This window comes from Somniosus microcephalus, chromosome 5 (genome assembly GCF_052327205.1).
Source record: "Somniosus microcephalus isolate GS21.2 chromosome 5, FLI_Smic_1.0, whole genome shotgun sequence".
Classification (NCBI taxonomy): domain Eukaryota; kingdom Metazoa; phylum Chordata; class Chondrichthyes; order Squaliformes; family Somniosidae; genus Somniosus; species Somniosus microcephalus.
Genome location: NC_140991.1, coordinates 242,296,796 through 242,322,461, shown reverse-complemented (window position 1 = coordinate 242,322,461; position 25,666 = coordinate 242,296,796).

Sequence of the window (25,666 nt, the reverse complement as noted above, 5' to 3'; positions counted from 1 at the left end):
AATCTAAACACTAATGAGACTCCATGGATGAATAAAGACATAAGGGAACAATTGAGGGTAAGGAAAGAGGCATATATTAAATACTTAGACAGCACAGGATTGCATGATAAGAGAGAACACAAAGGGATTAGGAGAGAAGTCAAAAAACAATTAGGGAGGCAAAGGGGAACTCTGAAATTAAATTATCAAGGCACATAAAACAAAATAGTAAAATATTTTACAGGCACATCAATAAAAAATGAAAGGTTGGAATGGGAATAGGGCCATTAAAGGATAGACACGACAATACCACAGGTAAAGATAGGGAGATGGCAGAAATATAACATCATTATTTCGCTTCGGTATTTACCAGGGAGATAGAATGGGTGGACATGACATTGGATGATAAGATGAGTAATGAGGAAAGTGCATTTATAATAAAAAAGGGAATATATTAAATAAACTAATCAAACTGAAAGAGGATAAAACCCCTTGTGCAGCATCAGGTGGGTGAGCAGAAAGTTGGGGCTCCTGCTGCTGCTGCTGCTGAGCTGCCTGGTCCTGCTGCTGCCATGGCTCCTCCTCATCTGAATCTGAGGTCCATTGTGAAAGGAAATAAATGGCTCCCATGCTGCTGGCAGATACCTCCGTTGGGGAAGTGCTCAGTCCAAGCGGGGAGAGGGTCTTTCAAGGAGGTCCCACAGTTGAGAGATAGAAGCTGCAGCACCTCCGACTTCGGTAAGCCTGCTAAAAGTGCTGAAAGACCTTTGGAACAAAAGTTCTGCCACCGGCAACTGATCCCTGATGAAAGCTCCGTTTTAATGGTGGAGCTGCAGCTGTGAGGAGGCCACCCACGTGTCAACCCACCAGGATTAGCTGGTGTGGTTTAGGAGGGTCGTGCAACACGTTGAAAATGTGGTAAAATAACAAAGGCCTGTCAAAATAGGATTATAGAGGCCCTTAACTACTATTTAAGGGTCTTAACTACCTCTCCCGACTGATGGAGGCGGGACCGAATCGTACCCATCAAACCCGCCTCCAGCAAAATTGCATGGAGGCGGGTTGGAGGCGGGTTCCGAACCCGCTCTCAGTTTTTGCCATTTTGCCAACTGTCCCGCCTCCAAACCTGCCTCCTCGGGGCTGGGAAAATCACCACCAATGTTTCCACTTGTGGGGAAGAGCATAACTAGAGGCCATCAATATAAGATAGTCACTAAGATGTCCAATAGGGAATTCAGAAGAAACTTCGTTACCCAAAGACTGGTGATAATGTAGAACTCGCTACCACAGGGAGTGGTTGAAGCAAATAGTATGGATGCATTTAAGGGGAGGCTGGACAAGCATATGAGGGAGAAGAGAATAGAGGGTTACACTGATAGATTTAGATGAGGAAAGATGGAAGGAGGCTCGAGTGGAGCATAAACGCCGGCATGGACTGGTTGGGCTGAATGGCCTGTTACTGTGCCGTATATCCTATTTAATCCTATGTAAATTGGAATCAAAGATTGGCAGGCAAAACTGTAATTGATCAATGGGCTGCCTGTAAAGAGGGAATGGTTCGGGTACAGTTGAGGTACATTACCATGAGGGGGAAAGGTAGGGCAACCAAAGTCAGAGCTCCCTGGATGATGAAAGAGATAGATAGTAAGATGAAGCAGAAAAAGGGGGCATATGACCGATGTATGGTTGAGAATACAAGTGAGAACCAGGCTGAATATAGAAAGTTGAGAGGGGAAGTGAAAATGAAATAAGAGGGGCAAAGAGAGTGTATGAGAATAGATTGGCAGCTAACATAAAAAGGGAATCCAAAAGTCTTCTGTAGGCATATTGATAGTAAATGGGTAGTAAGAGGAGGGGTGGGGCCGATTAGGGACCAAAATGGAGACCTATGCATGGAGGCAGAGGCATGGCTGAGGTGCTAAATGAGTACTTTGCAGCAGTCTTTACCAAGGAAGAAGATGCTGCCAAAGGTATAGTGAAAGAGGAGGTAGTTGAGATACTAGATGGGGTAAAAATTGATAAAGAGGAGGTACTAGAAAGGCTGGCTGTACTTAAAGTAGATAAATCACCAGGACCAGATGGGATGCATCCTAGGATGCTGAGGGAAGTAAAGGTGGAAATTGCAGAGGCGCTGGCCATAATTTTCCAATCCTCCTTAGATACAGGAATGGTGCCAGAGGACTGGATGTTACACACTTGTTCAAGAAAGGGTGTAAGGATAAACCCAGCAACACCGGCCAGTCAGTTTAACCTCAGTAGTGGAGACATTTTTTGAAACAATAATCCAGGACAAAATTAACAGTCATTTGGACAAGTGTGGATTAATTAAGGAAAGCCAGCATGGATTTGTTAAAGGCAAATCAAGCTTAACTAACTTGATTGAGTTTTCTGATGAAGTAACAGAGAGGGTTGATGAGGGCAATGCAGTTGACATGGTGTACATGGACTTCCAAAAGACATTCGACAAAGTGCCACATAATAGGCACTAGTTAAGGGGGAGGTGGCGGGCGGCCATTTTTGTTGCTGTCCCCGGCCGCCTGCCAGCACCTGCCCCCGTTGCTGTCCCCGGCCCCCATGAAGCAATCAGAGGATGGAATTTTAAATTGTAAACGCTGTGGTTACCAGCACCAGTCAAGACAATGCCCAGCGTTTGGGAAAATGTGCACAAAATGTAATGGAAAGAATCACTTTGCCAAACGATGCTTTTCAAAAGTAAAAACAAAGAAAGGGCAACAAGTCAATGTGATTGAGGACACTGATTTAAGTGAGACATTTTTTTGTAGGAATGGTGTCATGTGACAATATAGAAAAGGATACAGAAAATGTGCAGCCCTCAGGAATGGACAATGCTGAACATAAAGTTAATGCAGTAAAAGAGGACAAATGGATAATGTCACAGCAGGTAAATGGAGCATTAGTTACATTGAAACTAGACACTGGGGCAAAAACAAACTTAATCAGTATTAGTGACATTAAAAATATGAAAGAAAAGCCCAAAATACAGAAAAAGTCAGTACTACTGAAGAACTATAAAGCAGCACGGTGGCATAGTGGTTAGCACTGTTGCCTCACAGCACCAGGGACCCGGGTTCGAATCCGGCCTCGGGTGACTGTCTGTGTGGAGTTTGCACATTCTCCCCGTGTTTGCGTGGGTTTCCTCCGGGTGCTCCGGTTTCCTCCCACAGTCCAAAGATGTGCGAGTTAGGTTGATTGGCTATGATAAATTGACCCTTAGTGTTAGGGGGATTAAATACGTGGGGTTACGGGGATAGGGTGGGATATGTGTTGGTGTAGGGGTTACGGGGATCGGGTGGGATATGTGTCGGTGCAGGCTCGATGGGCCAAAATGGCCTCTATCTGCACTGTGGGGTTTCTGTGATTCTGTGTGATATAATGGACAGAAAATAGATAGCTTAGGTGTATGCAGACTTAAAGTGACAGTCAAAGACAAAGTGCATCATCTCATGTTTTCTGTTGTGGCTGAAGGACTTGATTCACTACTGGGTGACAAAGCTTGTGAGGACTTAGAACTGGTCAAGAGAGTCTACCGTATAAACTGTGCCATAAGCAGACCAGATGACTCAGTGGATTCTGTAGTGAGTAATTTCCAGAGTGTGTTCAAAGGATTTGGAGTTCTACCATTCACTTACAAGATCCAGCTAAAGGAGAATGCTCAGCCAGTAGTACATGCTCCACGGAGAGTTCCAGCACCCCTGCGTGACCGGCTCAATAAAGAACTGGACAGAATGACCACAGTAGGAGTCATCAGGAAAGTCGAAGAGCCAACAGACTGGGTTAACCCCATGGTATGTGTAAAGAAAAAGAACAATGATCTAAGAACATGGATCCAAAGGACTTAAATGCAAACATAAAACATGAACAATACCAGATTCCCAAGCGAGAAGAAATCACCAGCGATATGTCAGGTGTCAGATACTTCACAAAGCTCGATGTCTCACGAGGATTTTGGCAACTAAAACTGGATGAAGAGAGCACCAAATACTGTACCTTCAACACACCATTTGGCAGGTATTGTTTCCTCAGAATGCCTTTCGGGATAATATCTGCATCTGAAATCTTTCATAGAGCGATGGAACACATTGAATTGAAGGTGTTACACCTGCCCCATACCTCCCCCCTTCCCACTGTCCAGGGCCCCAAACACCCCTTCCAGGTGAAACAGCGATTTACTTGTACTTCTCGCAATCTAGTATACTGTATTCGCTGCTTACGATGCGGTCTCCTCTACATTGGGGAGACCAAACGCAGATTGGGTGACCGCTTTGCGGAACACCTCCGTCAGTCCGTAAGGGTGACCCCGAGCTTCCGGTCGCCTGTCATTTTAATTCACCGCTCCATTCCCACTTGGACCTCACCGTCCTTGGCCTCTTGTATTGTTCCATGGAAGCTCAACGTAAACTCGAGGAACAGCACCTCATCTTCTGATTCGGCACTTTGCAGCCTTCCAGACTCAATATCAAGTTCAACAATTTCAGATCATAACCTCGGCCCCTATTAATTTTTTACCTGTAATTTTTCCACTCCTTTCCCCCCCCCCCCGCCTTTCCTTTTGTTTCACTCTCCCACCTGGCAGCTATCTCTTGCCCTGCCAGTACACTTCACACCTAATCTCAGCCTATTACCATCTCGTCTGGCTTCAAACACCTTTTATTGTCTCTTCTACTTCTTTTGTCTCTTTCACTTCTTTTGTCCGATCGCAGCCCTGCCTTTGATCTATTTTCTTTTCTTTCCAGTTTTGAAGAAGGGTTCGACCCGAAACGTCAACTCAAATTTCTCTCCACGGATGTTGCCTGACCTGCTGAGCTTTTCCAGCATTTTCTGTTGTTATTACAAAATCAAAGCAAATAGCAGAAGAAACAGTAAAAGATACAGGCCTAGAAATTCAGTTGCCTTAGCGCCGCTTTTGAGGCGCTAGAGGGACTAGCGCCAGAGTTATGGCCAGTTTAAAAATTCCCTGGGGCCCTAAATCGGCGTTGCACCGGTAGCGCTGCGCCGGCACCGATGACGTCATCGGTGTGCGCAGCGTCCCGGTTGCCATGCCGACGGGCCCTAGCGCCGAAATTCAGTTGCGGCCGCCTCGCCCGTGGCAGCCGCAACTAAGACTCTGGCAACAGAGTCTTGCATGAGTTTGCGCCGGCGCATTAAAGGCCCCGCGGCGGCCGGCCGCTTTACCGCCGGCCGCCTGCCCGCAGCTCCCTCCCCGGACTTCTCCCCCCCACCCCCCGGAACAGATGCAAGCCCGGCACTTGTCCGAGGTGCCGGGCTCATTTTTAGACAGATTTGCGCGGGCCGTGGCCGGGTGCAGGCAGCTCCTCCTTAACGGAAGGAGGAGGCCTGCACTTCCCGAGCCTGCCGCACCGCATCGGGTGCTGCAGCGCCGGAATTGCGGCGCAAAACGGCAGTTAGCGCCGATTTACCGCCGCAAAGACCCTTCAGTAGCGCCGGCAGCCGTTTGGGCGCGGCCCTGCTGAATCTTTGGCGCGCGCAGGGGGACTTAGCGCCGGCACTAACTTCCGGCGCTAAAGCCCTGGCTAAGCCAAAACCCAATTTCTAGGCCCTAGTGTTACAAACAGTAATAGAGAACATTCATCATGGTTGGCCAAAAGGTTCCTGTCCAAAGTACTATCACATCAGGTCAGAGTTAAGTGTTGCAAGTGGACTATTACTAAAACAGAACAGAATAGTCATTCCACAGGCTCTACGTCGAGACATGCTCGAAAGGATTCATGAGGGACACCTCAGAATTGAAAAATGCAAAAGGAGAGCAAGAGACACTGGCCTAGAAATTCGGTTTTGGCGCAGCGAGGGCTTTAGCGCCGGAAGTTAGTGCCGGCGCTAAGTCCCCCTGCGCGCGCCAAAAATTCAGTAGCGCTGTGCCCAAACGGCTGCCGGCGCTACTGAGGGGTCTCAGCGCCTCAAAACAGGTGCCACGCGCCGCATTGCGGCGCTATTCCGGCGCTGCGGCACCCGCTGCGGTGCGGCAGGCTCGGGAAGTGCAGGCCTCCTCCTTCCGTTAAGGAGGAGCTGCCTGCACCCGGCCGCGGCCCGCGATAATCTTTTTAAAAATGAGCCCGGCACCTCGGACAAGTGCCGGGCTTGCTTCTGTTCCGGGGGTGGTGGGGGGGGGAAGTCCGGGGAGGGAGCTGCGGCCAGGCGGCCGGCGGGAAAGCGGCCGGCCGCCGCGGGGCCTTTAATGCGCCGGCGCAAAGTTCTGTAAGGCACCTCTGCCAGAACGTTGCTTGCGGCTGCCACGGGCGAGGCGGCCGCAACTCAATTTCCGAGTTCGGGCGGGTTACCATGGCAACCGGGACGCTGCGCACACCGATGACGTCATCGGTGCCGGTGCAGCGCTACCGGCCTAACGCCGATTTAGGGCCCCTGTCAATTTCTAAACTGGCCATAACTTCGGCGCTAGGCCCTCTAGCGCCTCAAAAGCGGCGCTAAGGCCAGTGAATTTCTAGGCCACTGTTTATTGGCCTGGCACAAATAAGGACATTGAGAACATGATAGGCATATGTGAGACATGTCAGAAACACCAAAACAAACAAGCAAAGGAACCAATGATAGTAGCTGACTTACCAACAGCACCATGGCAAAAGGTTGTTATGGACCTTTTTCATTTGAATGGTAAAGACTATCTAATAGTGAGTGACTACTATTCTAACTATCCTGAGATGGCGCTGCTGTCAAGCACATCAGCAAGCAGTGTCATAATGCATGTTAAATCCATCTTCGCCAGGCATGGAATTCCCAGGATTGCCATTAGCGACAATGGTCCGTGCTTCAACTGTAAGGAGTGGCAACAGTTTGCAGCACATTATGACTTTCAGCACATCACATCCAGTCCTCTGTATGCTCAGTCGAATGGTAAGGCAGAGAAAGGTGTTCAAGTTCTCAAACAGCTACTGAAGAAAGCAACAGAAAGCAAGTCTGATCCTTATCTCGCCCTGCTGAGCTACCGAGCCTCCTCTTTAGACTGTGGTTCTTCACCTGCTGAACTCCTAATGGGTCGCAAGTTGCGCACCACGCTACCCTGCTGTGCAAAAGAAAAGCAGAGTAAGGAACTAAGACAGAGACTTCAACTGTTGAAGCTGAAACAGAAATCACACTATGGCAAGTCATCCAAAACTCTGAAACCATTGACAAGGGATGATGTTGTCAGGATTGAGGATCCAGATACATGGAACAGGAAAGCTACAGTTCTTGAGGAAGTAGGACCAAGGTCATACATTGTTAGAACTGAGGAAGGACAGATTCTCAGGAGGAACCGTCGTTCCCTCCTGAAAACACAAGAAACTATCCAAGAGCAAATCGATGACAATGCCGCAACTGAATCTTGTCACTCACCACCAGAACAATCTAACACAAACACACACAGGCTCTCATGAAAACACATCAGGCCTACCTGTGCTGAGAAGATCCACACGTGAAGTAAAAAAAGCCTGATAGACTTAATCTTTGAGTATAAAGAAAACTATAATAAAAGAATGAAAAGCTTAGAGTTCATAAAGTAAAGCTTTGAAAATGTGTTGACTGTTGTGAAGATGTTTATGTCGTTATGATTGATTGATATTGATTGATATTGATTTTGTTTAACCTCTAAGGAAGGGGGATGTAATGATCAGTAACATGTCATTCTAGAATGGTACACTAGGTGGAGCTGTATGTTTAGTAGAGGGGCTACCCACAAGGCAGTAGTCAAGATGGATGCCTGTACATTAGTCCACATGGCTGAATAAATGACTAGCTCAAGCTAGCTGTTCATAATGAAAACGTCTATTTGTTTATGAACATAACACTAACCTCCCACCGAATTTTGCGGGAGGCGTTATCAGCATCGCACCCAGGCTCTAGTTGATTTGTGCCCCATTAGCGCCCTCTTAGGGTGCTAGCGGGAGGCACAAATCAACCGAATTTAGCCCCCATAGAGTACAAAAGCAAGGAAGTTATGATGAACCTGTATAAAACACTGTTTCAGCCCCAACTGGAGTATTATGTTCAATTCTGCGCATCGCACTTTAGGAAGGATGTGAAGGCCAACAAGAGGGTGCAGAAAAGATTTACAAGAATGATTCCAGGGATGAGGGACTTCAGTTACGTGGATAGACTGGAGAAGCTGGGGTTATTCTCCTTAGAGCAGAGAAGGTTGAGAGGAGATTTGATAGAAGTGTTCAAAATCATGAGGGGTTTGGACAGAGTAGATAGAGAGAAACTGTTCCCATTGGCGGAAGGCTCAAGAACCAGAGGACACAGATTTAAGGTGATTGGCAGAAGAACCAAAGGCGACAAGAAAAAACTTTTTATGCAGCGAGTGGTTAGGATCTGGAGTGCACTGCCTGAAAGGGTGGTGGAGGCAGATTCAATCATGGCTTTTAAAAGGGAATTGGATAAGTACCTGAAGGAAAAAAGATTTGCAGGGCTACAAGGAAAGGGCGGGGCAGTGGGACTAGCTGAAGTCCTCTTGCAGGGAGCCGGCATGGGCTCGGCGGGCTGAATGGCCTCCTTCTGTGCTGTAATCACTCTATGATTTTATGATTCTGCATAATTGCTGTTCTATCATCTGAAACCTTTAATTATAAGTCTGTCTTTGATTCGGTACCATTCAGTACCAGTCAACCTCTTGCTTCTGCATAAACCCCAATTTTAAAGATGATGTATACCCAGATGTTTTCCTTTTGTAGAACTGATTTTGCAGCACTAGTTCACAACTGATTAAAGTTCTCTGAAACGTATGGATCAGTATGCAATGGCATATTTTTAATTAGGTTTACTGAAATGATTAAACTGACTTTGTTTAAGGTCATCCTTAGTTCAATGTTTAGTGATCAGTGCTTTTAAATTGACTTGTACTTCCCTGCTTAATGGGCAAAGGGTAAAGGTCAATATTATTACAATATAAAAAGAAATTAAGAGCAATATAGCATTAGTACACTTCAGGACAGTCTGATTAACCCTTTCCTTACAATATGTTCCTCTACTTGCGAGGCACTATAGAAATTGTTGTTGTAGTTGTTGTAGTAATAGTAATAATCCCAGCAGCAGTCAGAAGTCTCCTCAGTAAGGCATACAGTGATGTTAGTGCGCAAGCATTATATAAAACAAGACAAAAGTGAATAGTATTGTCGCTGTAACAAACTAGCTTATGTTTTTTTCCAAAGACACACCAGTACATTTGTCAAAGTAATACTAATAAATAACTTAGAAATGCCAAAAAATGGCAACTCAGAATTGTTTAGATGTTGTCACAGAAAACTCCTCTGTGATAAGAACAATATTAACCACTGAAGCTTACTGGATTTTTAAATTACCTCTAGTGTGGCCTAAAGTTGGTCATGCTGAAGCATTGCAGAAATGAAGCACGATTACCCTATAAAGATTCCTTTAACATAACAGAGTTTGGTAAGTGATAGCTGCAGGATTTTTTGCTAGCATGTGATCCTCTCTGCCAGATTTATTTCTTGGTTTTCATCTTGCAAGTTGCAATTTTTTTTCTTATATAATTTCACTGACAAGTGTATCTGCTGTATTACTATTGTGATATGTTGTCAGATAGCTTACAGCATTATATATCTATTTATTAGTGTCTATACAAAAGCTAGTATCCAACATTAAAAAAGGAGATAATTTAGTTGCAAGCTGAAGTAAATTTGAACTGATGGCGCCACTTCCTGAGCCCAGAGGAAAGGTCAAGTAACTGGATGCTGCAGAAGCCAATTTGTGCTAATCTTTTAATCATTCAAAGCCAACCTGTCATAAGAATAATATTCAAATTAATTGGTCTGACAGAATGAAGCACTGTTGAAGAGCAAAGGGAAGGACCAGAGAAAAGGCAGATAGCAAGAAAGACAAGTAAAAGGTAGATAAATAAGGAATTTGACAGAAAAAAAAGAGAATGCAATGCAAGCTCTGAAGTGACAAAGAGGCACTCAAAGCTAAGGATGCAGCTGAATCAAAAATGGATTCCAAACTTGCCTGATTTAGATTGATTTCGCCACTTCCAACCAAGGTCATATTTAAATGTATTGATCCCTTTATTGGATCCCTTTACTGCTGCCAGGATAGCGGGCATTGACAGCGCGTATCAGCTGTCTGTCGTCACAGACCAACTGGACGTATAAGGAATGGAACCCCTTGCGGTTGCGGATATCCTCTGCATTGTCATGTGCTGCACGTAATGCCACATGCGTGCAGTCAATGGCACCCTGCACCATAGGGAAGCCCACTATCCTCGCAAAGCCAAATGCGCGTTCATGCTGTTTGGCCCAGGTCATCGGGAAAGAGATGTACTGTCGTCTCCTTTTATAGAGGGCATTTGTGACCTGGCGGATGCAGCAATGGACCGCGAACTGGGAGATATTGGCGATGTCCCCAGTTGCTGCTTGAAAGGAGCCGGTGGCATAAAAGTTCAGAGCCACTGTGATCTTCACTACCACCGACAGAGACGTCCTGGTCCTCAGTAGAGGCTGCAGATTTGGCTGCAGCAGGTGGCAGAGCTCAGTGACCAGTGATCTAGAGCTGTCTTTTGTCTCCCCTAGTCCTATCACCATCTCGTCTCATTTTGAATACCTCTTAATGTCTCTTCTCTTTTGTTCTCTCCCAGCCTGGCCTCTTAATCTATTTCATTCCCTGTGCCTCTTTAGTCTTGACAAAGGGTTTTGACCCGAAATGTTGACTCTTAATTTCTCTCCACGGATGTTACCTGGCCTGCTGAGTTTTTCCAGCATTTTCTGTTATTTCAGTGACTACCTTCGCAAACACTGCTCCTGAGACATATTAATGTAGGAAAATTGTTGGCAAAATACCCTGGGAGGGTAAGGTCTCCTGTACAGAGGCCTGTTGGCCCTCTCCATCTGCCATGATTGCCACTCTCTCTCTGCATCTCTGTGGCCTCCGAATCTGCAGGCGCAGGATGATGCCCCCAATCAGTGCAGCCCGCATAGTCTCTTGGCAATCAAAGTAATGAAGGTCAAAAACAAAAGTACCTGCAAAGTGATGCTCAGTAGCCAAAACTACTTCACACAGCTTTGACTCTATGCAGAAGTCTCTCCTTCTCTCTCTCAGAATCTCTCTCTCTGTCAGAATGAGTGGTGCAAAAATGTCTCAAGGTGCTAATGGGAGGCGCAAACCAACTGAATTTTTCCCCCATAGAGTTATAGGGGGAAAAATTTGGTTGGTTTGCGCCTCCCGTTATCACCTTAAGAGGGCGCTAATGGGGCACAAAGCAACTAGCGCCCGGGTGCGGCAATGTCTGCGGCGCTCATGAAATTGACCAGGCATTTTGCGGCGGTGCTAAACAATACCGCCCCAATCTCCTGCGCCCGCAGATCTTGACGTCAGTCGAGCGTGCAACGCCCTTGTGGCGCCCCGGACCGGATATTGAGTGGTGCCCCCCCTTTCCACCTGGCGCAAGCAACGACAGGTAGACTGGAACGTTTCCCAGTCGGTGTGGGGCTGGGTGGGCGCTATTTAAAGGCGGCCTCTTCCTGGCTTTTTCTGTGGTAGAGGTTTTTGCACCACTCATTCTGACAGAGAGAGAGGGCTGGATTTTGCCATTGGGGTTGGGCTGGGGCGTGTCAGGTGGTTTTCGTGTCAGGACCCCGACTCCGATGTGAAGTGGGAAAAAAGTGCGATTTTTCCCCTATTTGGGCACTTGATTTCCAGCGTGTGGGAACCTCTGGCCCGATTCGTCTTACCATCCTGAAAGTCGCCTCCGATGACATCATCAGTGCTGCTGGATTTAAGGCCTGCAAGCAGCCTTGCTTCTTCTGGAGACTGGAAATGCTTTGGACATTGTATGAAGGACTTCATTTACCAACCATGTCCATCAACAAGCAAAAGTGTGCGCCTCGCTTTGATGAACCCTCCCTCCAAGCTGTGGTGCAGGGAGCAAGATCTAATAAGGAGGTGCTCTTCCCTTCCTCAGGGAGAAAAAAGCCACCCCAGCAGACTAAAGCTGTGTGGCTGCAAGTGGCCCAGGAGGTCAACTCCATCTTTATGTGCCGCAGATCCTGGCTGCCGTGCAGGAAGAGGTTTCATTACCTTCTCCGCACAAGAAAAGTGAGTATAACTTTCCCATCACCCTCAATCTGATCCCCATCGCCTCTCCTCACCAGCACTCTGCTTTGCCAACCTCTTCCTCCACAGCCCACTTGAAACTTACATCCCTGCACCCTTACCCATTCCTCCCTCTATGGTCACATTCACTTAACTATATGACCATGCAACTCTCTATCACTGTGATGCAATGACAACAACTTACAACACACAGGGAGGGCCCTTTGTCTCCTTCCAAAGCATCTATGCTATGGAATCTCTACACTCACTCCTTCATTCTCACTCAAACTCCACTTGTGTCCCTCATTGCAGGAAAAGAGAGCCCACAATAAGAGGGAAAGAGCGAGGACAGGAGGAGGGCCACCCTCAGTAGCCCAGCTCACCACCTCGGAGGAGGCAGCCCTGAAAATTGCCGGGATCGAGGAGGATTCCCAAGTCGGGGGCGGACAGGCAGGCGCATCACAGCAAGCTGGTGACAGAATAGTTTGGCATCTCTCTCATTGACATTGCATAAGTCACTGATAATGAATCTGATGCCACAACAGATTGACTTATGATCATCTGCACTATTCAATGTGCATGTAACCTTTACCTCACATCTCTAACTCTTTCCTTTACTCCCCCACAGGATCATCGACAGCCCCCGTCCCCACTGTCCAGGAGGAAGAGCCTGAGCTTCCAGACTCCTCAGGGGAAGCTGCAACATCTGAGGGCGCTGCGTCAGCAGAATTAAGTGCACACATCACCAGCGCAGACACTCACACCTCGGTGGGACCTTCGGGACATAGAGTAGAGTTGTCACCTGGTGTATCACAGCTCACAAGTGAGCATCAGCAGATGGTGGAGACAGGGACAGCAGTGGAGAGTTCTCATCGGAGGATGCAGGACGCTCCCAGCTCGGCTCCGCTGCATGTCGACCCTGTGCCTCCGGGTCCATCCAGAAGGAGAGCGGTGCTGGAACTCCAGGAACAGGTGCAGGAGTCTCTGGCAGGTTTTGTCTCCAGGGTCGCTGCGAGTGTGGAGCGAATGGAGGAGTCCATCGCTAACCTGAGCAGAGCCTTTGTGGAGGCGTTGGCGCATGAACGCATCACCACGGAAAGGATGAAAACCTCCGTGGAAAGGATGGCTACCTCCATGGTAAGGCTGGCTACCATAGAGGAGAGGATGGCTACGGTAGAGGAGAGGATGGCTATGTCCATGGAGGAGCTTTGTTGCCAGGGTATTGAAAACATGGTAATTGTTCAGAATAGACTGTCCTCTCTTGAGGAGCAATGGTCAGCTATTGAGCAAGCAAACCAGACCTTCATGCAAGTTCTCTGGAGTAGGACTTCCAGTGCAGAAACGGGTCCTCATGGCCCCCCTGCAGTGCAGCAAGATGCTGTCCAGCCACTTGCTAGCTCTGAAGTGGGGCTGACCCATGAGAGGGATGTTGGTGGCATACAACAAGGAAGTGGGGCTCCTCTCCAAGCGCTCACACAACCATGCCACTACAGAGCCCTCGGTCAGAGCCCCACCAGAGTCCATACCCAACTGAGATCGGCGTCTCAACCCCTCCACAGGCTCGCAACCCCAGAGGACGCCCGCCAAAGGTGTCGATTAAGGAGCAGCAAGAAAGTGAGCAGGGGGCCTCCACATCTGCTGAAGCCACAGGGGAAGCACCATGTAGGAGCACGCATAAGAGGAAGAGAATGCACAAGTAGTCACAAGGGTAGTCACTTGGGTGTAATGTTGTGTTTATTTTTAAAATCAGTTGCTTATTGTCATAAAAAATTCTGATGGCAAACTGTTGCAGTTGTGGCATGTGTCATTTCGCAAATGGGACTTCCACACTGAGGGCTTAGGGTGACTTGCAATTGTCAGCATGGTGGTCAGAGTGATAGGAATCTGCAGGTTCTTGGCCATTGTTGATGATCTGATAAGAAGGTGCGAGGCCAAAGTGTTTGATTGTGCAGGCTAAGCAAACCTGGCCATGATGAGTGCGTCCCTTGCATCCCGGGCAGCAATGTGGTCGCGCGCTGGTGCCTTCTGGCCTGTGCAGCTTCAGGTAGGTGAACAGCAGCTTGGCGCTCCTGTTGCTGCTGTCTCCTATTATGAGATAGCTTGGCCTGCAAGAAAAAGGACAGCGTCTGAGCAGATATACAGCCATGGTCTTGCCTGATGTGCCTCCCATAATTGAATAGCCCTTAATGTAAGCAGCCATGGTCGTGCCTGATGTGCCTCCCATAGTTGAATAGCCCTTACTGTATGTAAAGTGTGGAATATGCGTGTGTGTTTCATGAGAGGGCCATAGGTCTTGGATGAGTGTTGGGCTTTGGGGTTTTAAGACTCTCTGGCCATAGAGTGAGGTTGAGATGGGGGGATGGAGAGGTATTGAAAAAAAGCCACTCGCCCTGACGACCTGAGTGAGGTTGTTGAACCTTTTGCGACATTGAGTATGGGTCCTGGGCACCATGCTCCTGGAGGAGACACTCTGAGCCACCTCCCTCCACACTCTTCTGTACTCACGCGTCAAAGGCCTCTCAGGGTAGAGTATAGATCTTCTACGCTTCACCGCGCCAACCAGAGCCTCCCAGGCCCGCTCGCTGAAGCGCTGAGCTCGTTCTCTCACCCTCTCCATAGTCCTTGGCTTAAAAATGTAGTCCCAGGTCTCTCCAGGCCGAGATTCAAGGCTCCAATGAGCAGAGTGTGGCTGGAGAGCAAAATCGACCCTCCTCTTTAAGAACTGTCCGGCGCCAGTGTGTCTGTTTTCCATCGCTAACTGACATCACCTGCGCTGCGCCCACACTCTGAGTTAGCGCCTCGCTCCTCAGCCTTTGCACCTTAAGACAGGTGTGGGGCGATAAAAGCCAGGTTTGCAGTTGGAGGCGATAATTAGCACCAGGCGCTAAACTTTGCACCCGGCCGATAATGGCGCCCCAAACAGGGCGATACCGAATTTCTCCCCCATAGAGTTATACAGCACAGAAAGAGGCCCTTCGGCCCATCGTGTCCGCGCCGCCCATCAAGCCCTGTCTATTCTAATCCCATTTTCCAGCACTTGGTCCGTAGTCTTGTATACTATGGCGTTTCAAGTACTCATCTAAATGCTTCTTGAATGTTGTGAGGGTTCCTTCCTCTACCACCCTTTCAGGCAGTGAGTTCCAAATTCCAACCACCCTCTGGGTGAAAATGTTTTTCCTCAAATCCCCTCTAAACCTCCTGCCCCTTACCTTGAAACTATGCCCCCTGGTTATTGACCCCTCTACTAAGGGGAAAAGTTCCTTTCTATCTACCCTATCTATGCCACTCCAATGTGCCAAATTGAGGAAGTCACACCATTAATTATCACCTGCAGGCTAGATTGAAAGGAAAAATATGTGCATGGTTCAAGGAATCTCTTTGTAAAGTATGTTAACAGGAGTTCTATCAATAGTGCATTAAACAGTAAAATATTTAGAAAGAATCTATATATAGCACTATAGACTGAAATACATGAAACTATTAACTATCAAGTGAAGCAAATATGAGGATGCTCATTGAACTGCAAATTATATTACACATGAAAGCTACAATATGGATTCAGAGTATATTACACAGGGGAATTAGAAGAGGATAGAGACATTTGCTGTCTAAAAAGCACACAATGAAAGAAGCTCTATAACCTGAAGAATGCATTCAAATGATATGATTCATATAGGAAATCCCATGGACGAAGCAGTACATTGCATGCAGCATTGTTTTACTGGCTGAAGTGTGCCTGTTACAGGATACCAAATGGATTGAAAAATACCAAAACAAAGTACTATGCCTTTTTTCCTGAAACTGCTACTTTGCCAAGTTGACAGTTGGATTTATTCTGTTGGGAGGGCTGCTATAAAACACAAGTGCAAAACCTATCAAATTCATGATGTGGAGATGCCGGTGTTGGACTGGGTGGACAAATGTGGGAAGTCACACAACACCAGGTTATAGTCCAACAGCTTTATTTGAAATCACAAGCTCGGTGAAGTGAAGAGATGCATATAGGTACAGCATATATAGTCAGAGAACACTGCCAGATGATTACAGGTAATCTTTCTAACTGCCCTTTATTACACCTCGGCAGAGAGATAATCACAGCAATCAAAGGTGTGAATGGTGTCCAAACAGGTCAGTCAGGAAAACATTACATCAAAGAACAATGAGGTGGGGTCACGAGGGGTCAAATGTTGCAGATGCTGGGGTCTATATGAAAAACAGAAAAAAACCCAAAAAAGTTTGCTGGAAATCACAGCAGGTCCAGCCGCATCTGTGCAGAGAGAACAAGCCAACGACGACTCGAGTCTGGAGGACTCTACGTCAGGTGGGGTTACATGTAGCGTGACATGAACCCAAGATCCCAGTTGAGGCCATCCTCATGAGTGCGGAACATGGCTATCAGTTTCTGCTCGACGATTTGGCGTTGTCGTGTGTCTCGAAGGCCGCCTTGGAGAATGCTTACCCGAAGATCAGAGGCTGAATGTCCTTGACTGCTGAAGTGCTCCCCATCTGGGAGGGAACACTCCTGCCTGGCGATTGTTGTGTGGTGTCCGTTCATCCATTGTCGCAGTGTCTGCATGGTCTCGCCGATGTACCATGCTCCGGGGCATCCTTTCCTGCAACGTATGAAGTAGACAATGTTGGCTGAGTCACATGAGTATGTACCATGTACCTGGTGGGTGGTGTCCTCACGAGTGATGATGGTATCTGTGTTGATGATCTAGCATGTCTTGCAGAGGTTGCCGTGGCAGGGTTGTGTGGTGGCGTGGTCGCTGTTCTCCTGAAAGCTGGGTAATTTGCTGCGAACGATGGTCTGTTTGAGGTTAGGCGGCTGTTTGAAGGCAAGTAGTGGAGGCATGGGGATGGCCTTAGCGAGGTGTTCGTCATCGTCGATGACATGTTGAAGGCTGCGGAGAACATGGCGTAGTTTCTCCGCTCTGGGGAAGTACTGGACGACGAAGGGTACTCTGTTGGTTGTGTCCTGTGTTTGTCTTCTGAGGAGGTCGATGCGATTTTTCACTGTGGCCTGTCAGAACTGTCGATCGACGAGTCGAGCGTCATATCCCGTTCTTACGAGGGCGTCTTTCAGCGTCTGTAGGTGTCCATCGCGTTCCTCCTCGTCTGAGCAGGTCCTGTGTATTCACAAGGCTTGTCCATAAGGGGTGGCTTCTTTAACGTGGTTAGGGTGGAAGCTGGAGAAGTGGAGCATCGTGAGGTTGCCCGTGGGCTTGCGGTAGAGTGAAGTGCTGAGGTGTCCATCTTTGATGGAGATTCGTGTGTCCAAGAATGAAACCGATTCTGAGGAGTAGTCCATGGTGAGTTTGATGGTGGGATGGAACTTGTTGATGTTATCGTGTAGTCTTTTCAGTGATTCTTCACCGTGGGTCCATAGGAAGAAAATGTCATCGATGTATCTGGTGTATAGCGTTGGGTGGAGGTCCTGTGCAGTGAAGAAGTCTTGCTCGAACTTGTGCATGAAGATGTTGGCGTATTGGGGTGCGAATTTGGTCCCCATGGCTGTTCCGTGTGTTTGGGTAAAGAACTGGTTGTCGAAGGTGAAGACATTGTGGTCAAGGATGAAGCGGATGAGTTGTAGGATGGCGTCTGGAGATTGGCTGTTGTTGGTGTTGAGTACTGAGGCTGTCGCAGCGATGCCGTCATCGTGGGGGATACTGGTGTAGAGTGCCGAGACATCCATCGTGGCGAGGAGTGTTCCTGGTTCAACTGGTCCGTGGGTGCTGAGTTTCTGAAAGAGGTCTGTAGTGTCGCGACAGAAGCTGGGGGTTCCCTGTACAATGGGTTTCAGGATGCCCTCGACGTATCCAGAGAGGTTCTCACACAGGGTTCCGTTGCCTGATACGATAGGACGTCCAGGTGTGTTGGCTTTGTGTATCTTTGGGAGGCAGTAGAAGTCTCCCACGCGGGGAGTACATGGGATGAGAGCACGTAGGATGCTTTGAAGGTCTGGATCGAAGGTCTTGAACAGTCTGTTGAGTTGGCGGGTGTGTTCTTTGGTCGGATCTGCGGGTAACTGTCTGTAGTGTTCCTGGTTGTCACAGAAATCACAGAAATCCAGCAAAAAAAAATTTTTTTTTTTATATTGTATCTTGCTTGTTCTTTGTTTTTCATACAGACCCAGCATCTGCAACATTTGACCCTTGTGACCCCACCTCATTGTTCTTTGATGTAATGTTTTCCTGACTGACCTGTTTGGACACCATTCACACCTTTGATTGCTGTGATTATCTCTCTGCCGAGGTGTGATAAAGGGCAGTTAGAAAGATTACCTGTAATCATCTGGCAGTGTTCTCTGACTATATATGCTCTGCCTATATGTATCTCTTCACTTCACCTGATGAAGGAGCAGCGCTCTGAAAGCTTGTGATTTCAAATAAAGCTGTTAGACTATAACCTGGTGTTGTGTGACTTCCTATAAAATTCAGAATGCATCCACTTCTAATTCTCCATGCCAATTGTCCTACTTGAAAACATTAACAGAATGAATGGCTTTTAATTTTCCAATAATATATTCTATAGTAGTAGTAATTATTTAAAGCTGAAACAAATACGTCTCTGTCTGCAACAGCCATACATTGCAGGGACATTGTTCCCGAAGTTGTTCAACCAAGGAATGAGCTTCCCATTAGCAAAAACACTAGAAGGCATGCCTCCCAGTTACAAGTAGGAGGCAGAAATAGGATACAGCCAAGGATAACCGCACTTTGATGAACCTATGAGAAATAATGGGACCGGAAATTCGGCGGATTCTATAACGGGTACAACACGTTATACCAGTTACCGCCCAAGTAGTGAAAGTCACATTCTCAGCCTTGGCTCAGTGGGAGCACTCTCATCTCTGAGTCAGAAGGTTGTGGCGTCAAGTCCCACTCCAGAAACTTGAGCACAAAATCTAGGCTAACACTCCAGTAGAGTACTGAGGGAGTGCTGCACTGTCGGAGGCGCCGGCTTTCAGATGTGATGTTAAGCTGAGGCCTCATCTGCCCTCTCAGGTGTACATAAAAGATCCTATGGCACTACTTCAAAGAAGAGCAGGGGAGTTCTCCCCAGTGGCCAGGCCAATATTTATCCATCAACCATCATCTAAAACAAATTATTTGGTCATTATTGTTAGATCCGTGATTCTGAGAGTATGATGTTTTTCAATAACCACACGAATGCTGTAACGTAACATTCAACAGGTATTTACTTATATACAGGTGTGGTCACTGCCGGTACTACAGTATACAGGAGCTGTAAAAGTAGTTCTCTCTTAAAGGTACATACACTACAATTCCTCCCCTTTTAGATTAGTAGTACCCATAATATTCAAATAACAATTAACACTTTAACATGTACATTAAACAACAATAGTCCATTTATAGATTCAGGGCTGAAAATTCAGTAGGCTTAGCGCCCCATTTGGGGCGCTGGAGGGCCTAGCGCCGCAGTTATGGCCAGTTTGAAAATTCAGTGGGGCCCTTCCGTCGGCGTTACACCGGTTGCGCTGCGCCGGCACCGATGACGTCATCAGTGTGCGCAGCGTCCCGGTTGCCGTGGTGACGGGCCCCAGCGCCGAAATTGAGTTGCGGCCGCCTCGCCCGTGGCAGCCGCAACTAAGATTTTTTCAACCGAGTCTTCCCCGAGTTAGCGCCGGCGCATTAAGGTTGTGCGGCGGCCGGCCGCTTTCCCGCCGGCCGCCTGCCCGCACCTCCCTCCCCGGACTCCTCCACCCCCCCCCCCGCGGAACAGATGCGTCTGGCCTGCAAGCCCGGCACTTGTCCGAGGTGCCGGGCTCATTTTTTTCAATATTTGAACGGACAGCGGGCGGGTGCAGGCAGCTCCTCCTTAACTGAAGGAGGAGGCCTGCACTTCCCCAGCCTGCCGCACCGCATCGGGTCCCGCAGCGCCAGATTAGCGCCGCAATGCGGCAGTCAGCGCCCATTGGGAGGCGCTCATGCCCGCCAGTAGCGTCGGCAGCCATCTGGGCGTGGCGCTACTGAATTTTTGGCGCGCGCAGGGGGACTTAGCGCCGGCGCTAAATTTCCGGCGCTAAAGCCCTGGCGCGGCGCCAACTCAATTTCTAGGCCTCAGTCTTTGGGGCGGCTTCCTGATCCTTTCGGGATAGCGCCTTTCCTGAGATTCTTGTTCTTGGTGCGGAGGCGATTCTGGCCCCTTTTCATCGGTTAGTTCATCGGGTTCCACTGCTACTGGTTCGGAGGTAGATGCTACCGGTATGTTGGGTTCATCCCCAGGTACGCAAGACATAGGGTTGACTCGTTCCTGTGACGCTAAGATCTGATCAACATGGCGTCTCACAATGTTCTCCCCGACATCCACTGTGTACATTAATGGCCCCTGCCGTGTGCATATTGTTCCGGGTTGCCATTTCTCTGTTCGGTAGTCACGGGCCAAGACTGGTTGTCTTACATTGAAGCTCCTTGTTGGCTTTTCATTGATGTGCTGGAATTGTTTATCCTCAACATTTCTTCGCACATTTGGTCTAAGCAAGTCCAGACGAGATCGCAACCTTCGGTTAAAGAACATCATGGCTGGGGTCTGGTTGATAACTGCATGTGTCGCGTTTCGGTAGGCTAATAAGAAATTGTCCACCTTATGCTGTAGTGGAATTTCATCGTCGCACATGGCCTTTATCGCCTTCTTAAAGGTTTGTACGAACCTCTCAGCCAATCCATTTGTGGCTGGATGATACGGGGCGGATGTGCAATGCCTTACCCCATTCCTTCTCATAAATTTTCGAAACTCTTCGGACACAAACTGTGGTCCATTATCAGAGCAAATCTGCTCTGGCAAGCCGTTTCTGGCAAATATGGTCCGTAGGACTGCAATTGTTTTCTCTGTAGTGGTTGAGGACATTTTTATCACCTCAGGCCACTTCGAATGAGCATCCACTGCTATTAAGAACATTGAGTCCATGAATGGACCAGCAAAATCAACATGCACCCATTGCCATGGAGAAGAGGTGGTGCATTTTGGACCTTCTGGCATCCTGAGCAGCTCTTGGTTAGGTCTTTGATTTGTTGATCGATTCCCAGCCACCACACATAAGCCCTAGCAAGGCTTTTCATTTTCACTCCCCCCAGATGACCTTCATGTAGCTCATTTAGCACTCTCTCCCTTAACTTGGGTGGAATCACCACTCTGGATCCACACAACACTGTCCCCTGGCATACTGACAGCTGTTCTCTTCTGGATGAGAATGCTGGCAACAGTGAGTCGCCATGTGTTGGCCATCCCCTCACCGTCAAATCATATACCCAAGACAGCGTTGGATCATTGCGGGTCTCCTTCTCTGTAGCTGCGTTCGTTACTGGCAATCGTTCAATTATTGACGAGTAAAATATCTCGATAGGGTCCACTGCTGGTGCTTCCTCCACAGTAGGCAGTGGCAGGCGCGATAGCCCATCAGCGTTTCCATGCTGTTTCGTGCCTTTATATTCTATTTCATATTGATTCGCCCCTAGAAACAAGGACCATCTTTGTAACCGTTGTGCCGTCATCACTGGAACGCCCTTCTTAGGATTAAAGATGGAGACAAGTGGTTGGTGGTCAGTCAGCAAGGTGAACTTCTGCCCATGCAGATAGTGGTTGAATTTTTTTACTCCCCATTCTAGGCTGAGGGCCTCCCTGTCAATCTAGGCGTAGTTGCGCTCGGCTGAGGTTAGTGACCGAGACGCAAAGGCTACTGGCCTCTCCAACCCGTCTGGGAATTTGTGCGACAGCACCGCTCCAATACCATAGGGTGATGCATCACATGCCAAACGAATTGGTAGTGCTGGGTTGAAATGGGCCAACACCTCTTTTGATGTGATCAATTCTTTACACTTCTGGAAAGCTCGCCTACGTTCGTCATTCCACTTCCATGGTACCCCTGTTTGCAGTAGGGTGTTCAGTGGGTGTAATACCGTGGACAAATTTGGTAAGAACTTATGGTAGTAGTTTACCAGCCCGAGGAACGACCTCAGTTGTGACACATTTTCCGATGCTGGAGCCTTGACTACTGCCTCAATCTTTTCAGGGGACTTATGTAACCCCTCTTCATCGATGACGTGGCCACAATACGAGATCTGCTTCTGGAAAAACTCGCACTTGTGGCGATTAGCTCATAGCCCATATTCCTTTAATCTGTTGAGCACCTTCTCCAAGTTGGCGAGGTGATCACTGTCATTTTCGCCCGTGACCAGGATATCGTCCAAATAACACTGGGTCCCTGGAATCCTTTGCAGGACTTGATCCATCGCCCTTTGCCAAATAGCCGGAGCCGATGCTACCCCGAACACCAGCCGGTTGTATTGATAAAGACCTTAATCGTAAGGTATTGTTTCGAGGCTTCTTCTACCTCCATTTGCAAGTACGCCTGGGCTAGATCAATTTTGGTGAAGCGTTTACCTCCAGATAGCGAGGCGAAAATATCCTCAATTCGTGGAAGCGGATATTGTACTGTGTGAAGGACTGGGTTCACTGTCACCTTAAAATCCCCACAGATGCGGACCTTCTTTGGTTCCCTAGGCATATTACTCAACGACCTCTTCATTACAGGAACGATGGGTGTAGCCCACTCGCTCCAGTCTACTTTGGACAGTACTCCTGAACATTCCAACCCTTCCAGCTCTGCTTCGACAGCTGGTCTGATCACATAAGGCACTGGTCTGGCCTTAAGAAACTTTGGGCTTGCATTTTCCTCTATTTTAATCGTTGCTGTTATGCCTTTTAGTGTTCCGAGTCCCTCCTGGAACACTTCTTTTGCGTCAGTTAGCATTTTTGACAGTCGTCCAGGTGTGACGTCATCATCCTTTTTGGCCTCAACCTTCAGTGCCTGTATGGAATGCCAATCGAATTGTATCTTCCGGATCCATTCACGTCCTAGCAGTGGTGGTCCTCCATCTGGCAATACATATATATCCATTTTAGGTAGTTCCTGGCCTTTATATGTCACTTTCACCCTTATTTTTCCTTTGGGGTAGACTTTTTGCCCCGTGTATGTCTTCAAGACAATCTCTGTAGCTTTCAAGGGTATATGTGAAAATAGCCGCTTGTAGTCCCTTTGGTTTATGACTGTTAGGGCTGATCCTGTGTCCAATTCCATTTTCACTTCGACTCCGTCTATCTTGAGTGTAACCCAGATAGTCTGGTGATCCTCCATTTTGGTTACCTTATGTAGTTTCAGACAACCCAGCTCCTTGCTTCCGGAGTCTGTGTCACTTTTCTGTTCATCTGAACTACTGCCCATCACCTGGTGTACCTTTTTGTACTTCTCCTGTGGAGATTTCTTACTGTTGGTTTTCTTCCCAGACCTGCAGACTCTTGCTATGTGTCCTGCTTTTCCACACTGTCTGCACACTTGGTCCTTGAACCAACAATCCTTCTGGTCATGTGTTGTTCTGCCGCAGCGATAGCACTTCCCTGTTCCATAGGACATTTCATTGGTGCCATATTCTTGCGGTCTCCGTTGTATCTCTGCAGCGCCCCTTGCGGCTGCTTCGTGTGATACTGCCATACTGAAAGCCTTGTCCAGCGTAAGGTCCTTTTCTGATAGAAGCCGTTTCTGGGTTCCTTCACTTTATAGCCCACACACAAACTTGTCCCTTAACATATCTGCTAGTCCCGCTCCAAACTGGCAGTGTTTCGATAGCTTGCGCAGTTCCATTAGGTACTCAGCATTGCTTTCGTCTTTGTGTTGGTTCCTTTTATGGAACTTAAATCGTTCTGCTATCAGCAGCGGTGTGGGGTTTAAGTGGTCCTGTAGGATTTCTACTATGCTTTCGAAATTCTTGTTCACAGGCTTCTCTGGGGTTATTAGGTTTCGCAGTAACCCATAAGTTTTTGCACCCATGGAATTTAACAAAGCCAGTGCTTTCCTAGCATCTGGCACTTCATTCGCCCTGCAGTACACCTCAATACGTTCCACATATGTCACCCAATCTTCGACTTCATTGTCGAACGTAGAGATACTGCCACTCTTCGGCATCCCTGGGTGTGATTTAACTGTCAAAAATGGCATCTCCCGCGCTTCCCCTTCTTCTCCGCTGGCACAAAATGGCGTCTCCCATGCTTTCCTTCCTTCCCGCGCTCGCCCTTCTTCTCCGCTGCGGCTTCCAAAAATGGTGTCTCCCGCGCTCTTCCTTCTTCTCTGCGGCTCAATGGCGTCTCCCGCGCTCTCCCTTCTTCTTCCCGCGGACACTGTTCAGCCCTTGAGCCCTGGCTGTGCTCTGCGTGTTCTTTTTTTTTTGTGCACCTTTCCCGTTTCCGCCGCTCGGTCCTGAACCCGGCTGTTGCTTTACCCTCTCTCTCTCCGTTTTGTTTTTCCTCGACGCCGCTCGGTTTTCAACCCCCGGCTGCGCCCTGTGCGCTTCACCCTCTGTCTTACCCCGTCGACGCTGCTCGGCTTTCTCTCCGCCGTCGGTCGGCTCCAGCCGCCGCTGTCCGGGAAGGGTCTGCGCTGTACCTGTCATCAGTCTATTGCTGATCGTCGTGGCTGGGGAACCAAGCCCGTCTCTCCACAGCCTCCCCTGCGATGTTCACTCTCTGCCGGACAACTGGGCGGTTGCTTGTGGTCGACGCCCATGTTTCTGGCCTCGACTTTCTTCCACCGCCCTCCCGGAGCGAATCCTCGAAGGGAAATGCAGAGTTGCAGGTAGATTCGAATCAACACTCGTCGCCATTGTTAGATCCGTGATTCTGAGAGTATGATGTTTTTCAATAACCACACGGATGCTGTAACTTAACAATCAACAGGTATTCACTGGAGTAGGGTAGTCTCAAGACTGGGGTACAGAGGCATGCTCAAGGCTTATATACAGGTGTGGTCACTGCCGGTACTACAGTATACAGGAGCTGTAAAAGTAGTTCTCTCTTAAAGGTACATACACTACAATTATGACATTGCTTCTCTTGGGACCTTGCTGTGTGCACATTGCCTGCTGTGTTTCCTACGTTACAACAGTACTTACTTGGCTGTAAATCACTTTGGGATGTCCTGAGGTTGTGAAAGACACAAGTCTTTCTTTCTTTCATTCGGTGAAAATGTTTGCAACTATTAGAAACCATGGTGAGCTTTCAGCTAGCATCCTCACAAGAAGATGAGTGACTGCTCATTTTCAAAAAATTCCAGGAAGTTCCATTCAATTAAAGCAGAAAGATTTTCAGCTACTTCAGAATCGACCATTATGAAGTACATAGACAAAAGGAAGATCATGTATCATCCTCATCCAATGATGAGCAAATTCCATCATAATCCATCAGGCTTATATGAGAGGTAATAGCCAATAAAGCAGATTCATCAGATTAATAGTTACCTGCATTAAAAATATGATATGGAATATTTACCATCTCAATAACTTCTCATGACTACAATAAGGAAAGCCAAGGAATTTAATTGATCATCCAACAAAGGAACTTTAAAATGCTTCCAAAAGACAAGGGCCTAGAAATTCAGTTGGGGCGCCCAGCTCGCCTGGGCGCTGGAATTACCGCTGCGCGCGGAGCCACTTGCGCCAGCGGGATATTCAGTTTCAGCGCCCCAAGTGGAAGCCGGCCGCTAAACAAGGGTTTCGGCGCCCCACTTGGGGCGCTGAAACTGAATATCGGCGTGCAAAGT